The sequence below is a fragment of the Eschscholzia californica genome, unplaced genomic scaffold (assembly GCF_041429995.1).
Source record: "Eschscholzia californica isolate CP2 unplaced genomic scaffold, dmEscCali1.0.p SCAF_1, whole genome shotgun sequence".
NCBI lineage: Eukaryota > Viridiplantae > Streptophyta > Magnoliopsida > Ranunculales > Papaveraceae > Eschscholzia > Eschscholzia californica.
In genome coordinates this window covers 51,946,632-51,955,522 of record NW_028238198.1, presented here as the reverse complement: position 1 = coordinate 51,955,522, position 8,891 = coordinate 51,946,632, and the positions used below count along the sequence as shown (strand labels likewise).

The window sequence follows — 8,891 nt, the reverse complement described above, 5'->3', positions numbered from 1 at the left end:
ATCATTTTATTCTAAAATGTTTCAAAAAGAAACTCAATATTTGAGATTCCCCTTAAAGACTTAAACTGTAGACATCAATATTTTCTATAAAAGAAACTCACTTGTCTATGAAACGCCTCTTAAGTAAGTTTTAAGTTTGTAGAGTGTACATTAGGAGTGTCACATAGGATTTTAGAGTTTTTTTTTATTCTGTTTTTGCTGATGTCAAAATTTGTCTTCTTGAATCAGGCAGAATGATGAGGCTACAACATTGAATTCCGCTTTGTTCTTCTCGATGTGGGGGGCGAAACCTGCAAGGAACTAAAAAATCTCTACGACGCTCAAGACAGTTAGATTGCCCTTGATGTTAAATATTGAGCATTCGGTGAATCCGAGTTTATGGAGTTGTGACTTACCTTTTATAAGATTCTTTAACCGACTGTTGATATGCGGTGTGATTAAGGTTGCTGAGATCCACGTTGATGGATTGAAACTACTATTTTTTAGTCCGAAGATATTAGGAGTTTGATGAGACATGAAAATGTCTCATCTTAATCTTTTAACTTTAGCTAGTTAAACCATTTCGAGAAGTTATTTTGAGGAATTGTTTGTTTCTCTCACCCATATGTCTTCTCAGGAATTGAGCGCGAAAAACAGATAAAAACCAGAAAAAGACACACATGAGGGGCATTTTGGTTGTTTGGAGATAAGGGGAGTCAGGTAATTTTGGTCAATATTAACACTCGGATGAAAACTAGAGTCCAAGACGAACCCACCGACGAAAACGAAAATCCAATCAGAGTCCGGATGGGAAAGTTAGTCTAAGTCAAAGATTAGAGTCAAAGAAAGGTGACCAAATTAGCTAGATGTCACGTGGCGTGCAATCTGACGGTCAGGTTGAAATTTTCGGTACACTCGTGGGAATGCGCAGGTTCAGTTAGGGAAGGAAGATGAAGACTGATTCAATACTTGTGCCCGTCCAAACTTCGATGTTCCTCGCGACGATTTGACGAATAACACACATGGTTAAGGATCAGACGACCATCACTACTCGAAGCACGATAAGCTAGTAGCCCCAACTACATAAAATCCTATACATTTAAATTCCCCTTATCACGTGCCGAGACTCTGACTCTCTTCTTCTTTCTCTTGAATCCATCTTTTGGATAAGTAAGGTTGTGTTTGACAGTAACTTGGAGAAAGGAAAGAATTTGGGGAAACATTTTCTCAGAGAAATATTTACTCCAAGACATATTTTATTTATGAATATTTCCTATTTTTTCTACTGTTTGGTTCTCTAAGCTAAAAGGTCTCGATTCAATCCTATCAATTCAACAAGACAGTAAATCAATGCACGTAGGAACTTCAATTTAGCCTTGTTTTCTAGTCCTTGTCAAATTTCTCTAGAAATGGTTAGTAGTTTACTCCACTTCTCCAATAATCCCTAAACCCATCTCTTCAGTTTCCTGGCAAGAAAGCAATTGAAATAGGCTTGTGGTTGTGTACCAGTAGGAGTGTGTCTTTTCTTATTAGATCTTGATATCATCCTCACTGATATCTCTCCTGTTATGCCACCACTAAAGGTGAAAACTCAAATCGGTTCTTGGTAAAACCCTATTAGTTTCTCAACTTTATTGGAACAATAGGAATCAAATAAGTTCATTAAACCCTCCTTTGATTATGTTACTATTGCTAATGTTGTTTATATTGAAGAAAATGTGGGTCTCTTATTTCTGCTATGGAAACTTTGGTTTCTGATAATGGTTTTTTTTGTTTGATTATCAATTGAGATCACCTGAAGGTAAATTGTGTGATAATGTTTTTTTATTAAGAAAGTTCCTTGTTAAGATTCAATGTCACCTCCCAGACGAGCGTTCAAGTGTACGTCCCTGAGCCTCGAACTGGAGGCACGAGCACTGATGGCCAACAATTGAAGCACTCTACACCCACAGGTCTCATGACTAGTATCGTCCACCTCACCGGTCTCACACGGGTCACACCCATGTCCACATGTCACCTACCCTCAATGGCTACGTGCTCGTAGGTTGACATAATCCGCAGTCGGGTGCATACAACAAAATCCCAAGTAGTTCGCAATCATCGCAAAACAGTTCAAAAACATTTCTCATATCGCATCATAACAGGTCAAGCATATTTCAATTCATCACTTAAAATCGAGTTTCATGCTACCTAAACTCTAGTTATAATGGCGCATGTATATAACTATAAAATCTAGCATATTCATTATCTATAAAACCATGATGGATAAAGGATTCAGAACCCCTACCTCAGTCCTTGCATCACCAAAGACTCCCGCTTACCAGACGACCTAATTCCTCCTCATTCGCATACTCTGGGATAAGGAAGAATAAGCAAAAAAATCAAATACAAACATTAGGTTCTTATACTAAGAACCTTCGTACAATAAAGACAATAATTAAGAGAAAACGATGAAAACTTAAACATAAAAACAATCCGTAACGCTGGAAGACTTCGAATAACCGAATTTGGATCGATCCTAACTTTCATAGCCATGTCCATTGATTAACCGAGCATACAAACTACCAACTTCTCATAAACTCTATTTTACATTTCAGAGTCTTCATAGGCTGATAAATCATATAATGAACGTCATAATATAAATCTATAGCTAAAACTGTCCATTCACGTGAAATATGACAAAATTCGGGTAACTATCTTTATTCCAATTCATTTCCAAACTATTCCAAATATGAAAATCGAGCACTAAAATAATTCGGCAGCACCCCGTCTATATTTGGACACCCCGAAATAGTCTACAATCTCCTAAACATGTTTTTGAACACAAATCATTCGAAGAAATTGAATAATAATCGTCTATATAGCTCCAAATTTTGATCTCAAGTGAAATTAGTATAACTATACAATTATCGATATAACCATCAATAAAACCATCAAATTTGGACGAAATTGAAAATTTCAAACCGCTAACTATGTAGAACAAGTCGAATAGAATTACCTGGAACAAGTTTCATTGAATTCCGATTACCGAGCGCGAAGAAATCGAAGAAAGAAATCATTAACCATTTACCCTTAAAACTCATTTATCCGATCTTACCATTCTGTTTGGGTTCAAATTGAGTTTAAGACAAAGGAATAAATCAATTATAAGCTGGCCACGTGGGGATAACGTGTTACAGTAAGGTCATGTTTGGCGCGAAGGAATGAAATGTCATTCCCGAGAATCACATTACCGTAATGCCATTCTCGAAAATCAGATTATTTTGATTTAAAGTTTGGTTCGACTAGGAATAGAAATTTCATTCTCGATAGATTCCTGACTTGTTGTTTGGTTTGTATAGGAATAGGAATGTAAACTCTTACGAAAGTCCTCTTATTAGTTAAACTACATAAATTATAGGTCAACTTTGTTATATATTTTTTAATTGATATTATCTGTTCAAATTTATAGATATAAAATAGTAACGTAATAAACTAAGTTATGTTGTATTTAAAGATTTATTTAAAATAAATAAGGTCTCGACTATATTTTTTTTTAACTTTATGAAATCAATTTTGATCTCAAGTGAAATTAGTATAACTATACAATTATCGATATAACCATCAATAAAACCATCAAATTTGGACGAAATTGAAAATTTCAAACCGCTAACTATGTAGAACAAGTCGAATAGAATTACCTGGAACAAGTTTCATTGAATTCCGATTACCGAGCGCGAAGAAATCGAAGAAAGAAATCATTAACCATTTACCCTTAAAACTCATTTATCCGATCTTACCATTCTGTTTGGGTTCAAATTGAGTTTAAGACAAAGGAATAAATCAATTATAAGCTGGCCACGTGGGGATAACGTGTTACAGTAAGGTCATGTTTGGCGCGAAGGAATGAAATGTCATTCCCGAGAATCACATTACCGTAATGCCATTCTCGAGAATCAGATTATTTTGATTTAAAGTTTGGTTCGACTAGGAATAGAAATTTCATTCTCGATAGATTCCTGACTTGTTGTTTGGTTTGTATAGGAATAGGAATGTAAACTCTTACGAAAGTCCTCTTATTAGTTAAACTACATAAATTATAGGTCAACTTTGTTATATATTTTTTAATTGATATTATCTGTTCAAATTTATAGATATAAAATAGTAACGTAATAAACTAAGTTATGTTGTATTTAAAGATTTATTTAAAATAAATAAGGTCTCGACTATATTTTTTTTTAACTTTATGAAATCAATTTTTAATGATCAAAGAGCAAGAAAGAAGAAAAAAAACTAGAGATATGGAGAGAAAGAGTTACATTCGAGCGAGAGAGAGAGTGGGAGAAAGAGAGTGTGTGTTGCTATGGTGGTGGTTGAAACCCTAGGTTTTTAGTTTTTTAGTTAAAATATTATGAGAATGACGATTTTAATATTAGTCATTCTAATATTTTATCAAGGATTATTTTGTCCAAAAATATTAAATCAAATAATTCCTGGGAATAGGAATCACAAACCCACCCCCATCTCTGGGTTTGCTACTACCCCATTTGAGGGGAATCGCATTCCTCCGGGAATAGGATTCCCCCTGCGATTCCCGCGTGCCAAACATGGCATAAAGGAGATAAGTTGCATCTCAAGTTAGTATGCTATAGGCGCCCCCGTGTACAGCTATAGGCGCCCCGTTTCTCATGAGTAAAACGGCTACTACGGCTGCCTCTCAATCTTCATTAATTCTAAATTTGCCACTTGTCTTGATATAAAGTGGCCATAGATTTAATCCTTTTTTAGTCCTTCAATTTATATACACTTCATGAATAAGTGCCACCAAGATTTGTACTCAATTAATTCAATTTCTATTAACTACTATTTAACCTCCAATTTGATTTTTTTCTAAACGCCAAACAATCCCTCTTCTAATCGTCGTCTTTTATTTCTTTAACCGAAAACATGGGATGTTACAAGGTATGATGCGGATTTACTATTTTAACATTTTCTTGGATTAGTTTCATTTTCGCCCCTAAGGTATTCTGGAAAAAAGTTGAAGTTTTTTGACAATTGAGCTCTAATTCGAACTGCCTAAAACTTATAAGGTAGAAAACGACGAGTTAGTCACAAATTGGGGGTAATGCGGAATTAAAGCTAAAGAAAACTTCTCTCCAAGCGCAAAACTAAATTGGGTCTTAAAATGATTTGGAATTATTTAATTATAAGATGTCTGAAAAAACTCAATATTTGAGATTTCTCTCGAGGAGTTCAATTGTTTACATCAACGTTTTATATATTAAGAAAATGCTATTTGTGTAGGAAATTTTACTTAAATAATTCTAAAATTTTTAGAGTGCTATATTGGAGATGTCTTTTGAATAGATGATTTTCGCAGTTTCATCTAGGAATAAAAACCTTAACTAAAATTTACACATAAAAACAAAATATAATTTGTTCTTTATCAACCCCAATAAAGCTTTTTATTAGATGCAGTGGGGCTTGCATTGATATCCATAGACTCCACCAAAACAAAGTCTTGAATTTTTGTCATATTGACTGAGCACTTCTCTTACTCCATTGACGTGAGAAAGTTCAGTCTCTAGCCTCTCCAATAAAGAATGAGTCCCTACATAATTTGACAAGAATACCCACTTTGTCCTCAAAATTGACTAATAAAGTTAATACTATTATACCTTCCAAAAGAAGAAAGAAAAAATGAGTGAAAAACCCAAAAATCTAGACCCTAATAAGAAAAAAACCCACTCAAAAATAATAATGTCAAAAAAACCCATTTTTTTAACATTTTTCAAAATGTTCACAACATATGTAATTATGTTGTTAACAAGGCAACATATTTTTTTCATAATTCCATTTTTACCCTTATATGTTGACAACATATATCATTGTGTTGTTATAAAATGTTGACAATATCTATAATAATGTCCCGACTTATTATAAAATGTTGGCGTCATATATAATTATGTTCTTAACAACATATATAATGTATTAGTCAAAATATTATCTGTTCGTTAACGGATTTGTTAAATACAAAGGATAATATGAATAACATTTTAATTTTTGTAAAGGACAAATAAAAAATGCTTTAGTCTTTATATTTATGTCGAAAGCAAAACAGAAATGCGAAAACCATTTATTTTTTCACAAGACAAATCGAAAAATGTTGTAGCCAAAATGTTTGTGTTTGTTTGTCTATGTAAAATGCAAAAGAAAAAAATGCGAAATATTTTGGCAAAACAATGTCTAAGCAAAAACGAATTTGTTCAAAAATTTACAAATTGTTGAGACAAACTAAGATTTGTTCAGAAATTTACAAAATTGTCGAGAGCAAACCAAGAATTGTTCAGAAATGTTCAGAACGCTGATTTGGGCGGAAAATTTCATTTTGGAGGGTAAAATTGTATTTTTACCTACTGGGTTTTTTCCTCATTATTATTTAGTATTGGGCCTGATTCTCTTTAACTTTCCCATTTTGGGCCTTATAATTACCGGCCCCAAAAGAAAAATGATATAGGAAGTCAAAGTCAATAAGTCATTAAACCAATAAACAAATAAAATAACGTGTTCCACTATTCATAACGTTTTCAACCTTTTTGAGTTGAAATGTTTGGTCTCGGGCCTAAAGAATTGGCTTTAAAAGCACTATAAGTACATTATTAAATAGAAATGTACAAAAATTTTGAAATTTTACTTACTTTAAGAATCTTTGGATTTACCAAAAAACTCGTATTTTGCATGACATCGTATTTTGAGATTAACCAAATAAATTATTTTTGAATGACACTGTTATCTTACTGTATTAAACAAAACGTAAATAACTCTAGTCTTTTTACTGTTTAATTACTTGTAACTTACTTTGTATTACATAAAAAAAAATTGTTGCTACACATATCCATACATCCACTAAACAATTAATACATTACTGATGGAAAAGAAAATAGACTTATTACTTGTTTTATATTAAATTTAGATTTTAGACCCATTATATTTTCAATTTTGGACCTATCGCCCCGACACTTCTGACTTTCCATCATTGCCTCTACTATATCTTAAATGGTTAATTTTATTTTGGCCCTCTAAAAATGACTAGTTCATCAAAATGATCCTCTAAATATGGTCAGTTTCTAATATAGTCGCTTTTTTTTTTGTCAGTCAAATTGCTAGTCAACTTTAACAGTTGTCTTAGTTTTCATATTTACCCTTATTTTGAGAAGTAATCACCTTTCTATCCTTCTCTCTCATTTAACCTCGTTAAAGAACGGTCGTCGTCAACTGGTCAGCCGACCGAAAACCTACCAGCGACCGGACATAAAAATATTTGGTTTTTTTTCTTCTACTTCTCTCTCCTCCCTCCTCCTTACACCTCCACCAATGTTGTTTGACCCCGACCATTATTTTTCTCTCTCTCTTCATCTTTCTTTCTTTTTTTCTAGTGCCTCTGTTTTCTTCATGTCCATTTCTCACTAAAAACCAAAAGGATCTGAGATTTATTGAGGAGATGAATTAAGGGGAATTTTTCATCAACAAATAATAATTTGAGGTATTGAGATCAACAGTTTACCAAAAGATTTCCAACCCATTTTTATGTCCCAAACGCCTTCTAGTTTTGCAATGCCTGCGTAGTTAGAAGTTGTCGCATTGGTGTAGACGGTGAGAAGTCTACGGGTCGGAAGTCAGAAGGGCGGAAGCGTGAACGTCTTCTGCAATTCCAAACGTCGAGTTCTTGATTGATGGGCACCAGCAAGGTGTGGAAGAAACCTGCAAAAGAAGGTGAACAGACACGAACAAACCCGTTGAAACTTGGGGGACAACGAGATGATGCATGCCAAGGGCCATCCGTCGGTCAATTCAGCAAACTGTAATAAAGGATAATAAATGGAATGTTGGGGATATAACCGTTGACGTGTAATTGGAGAGTGTCTAGGCTCGTAGAATGTCCGGAGCTCGAGTCTACGGGAGTGTAATGATCAGAAGTGTGAGAGTAGATGTTACCAGTAACTTCGAGCAAGAAGAAAGCTATGACTTCCTTGATGTTTTCTGGAAGCGTCGAGAAGGCTTTGATCTCTTTGACGATCATTGAAAGCGTTGAGCAAGAAGAAGCTTTAACACCTTTGATGCGTCTAGTAATATCAACGACCAGAATCAGGTGAACTCGTATGCAAACGTCTCAATAACAATCGAATAACAGTAAGCGAGTGGATAAGAAGAAGTAAGGGTTACTTTGCTCTGCTTTCGATGCCTTGAGAAATGGAAGTGCTCCTCTTTATATAGGTGTGAGGAGTGATCCGTTGGGAGGAGTAATTGCTGACCGTTATGGAGTAAATGCATGGCAAGATACCTGAGATGTGGTGACGTTTACACGAGCTGTACATGCACAACGGTTGTGCATGTTATCGGTAAATACTCTAAGTGTGCATGTACGTGATCTCACATTTATGTGAGACGTTACCATGCTATAAATGTCACCAATGGGGGGAATATTTGTCTCTATAGTTACATTGACCAAGTCTGAGATCTTTGTCATTATGGGCATATGTGACATGTAGAGGATCTCTTCGTTAAGTGATCTTTCACACGTGGTGCGTGGAGATCTAGACGTGTCAAACACCAGATGTGTGGAGATTCGGGCGTGTGGAGTTTTGTACACGTGGACACTCTTTGCACGTGGTTGGGCTTTGACACGAGTTTTAGGGTCTAGTCGACGAGGGCCCATTAAGAGACTTCTGGGCTGGGCCCGAGAGTGTTGCGTTGGACTTGACGTCTTAATAGGCACTCTATCTCTGAGGGCCCTGGTGTGGATTTTGGTCAACACAATTGGAAATCCGACTTCCTTGACCCGTTTGGGCTTTGAAACCAATGAGTTTTTCTAATATTCATCCTCATTGATAGAATTTAATACAATTTATTCTACCAAATTTCAACAAAAAAAA

At 34.9% G+C, this 8,891-nt stretch overlaps 1 pseudogene; it reads left to right on the top strand.

Annotated features, from left to right (window-relative positions):
• The first annotated feature begins 929 nt into the window (after positions 1-929).
• Positions 930-2,272, top strand: LOC147567520 (uncharacterized; annotated as a pseudogene).
• The last annotated feature ends 6,619 nt before the right edge of the window (positions 2,273-8,891 follow it).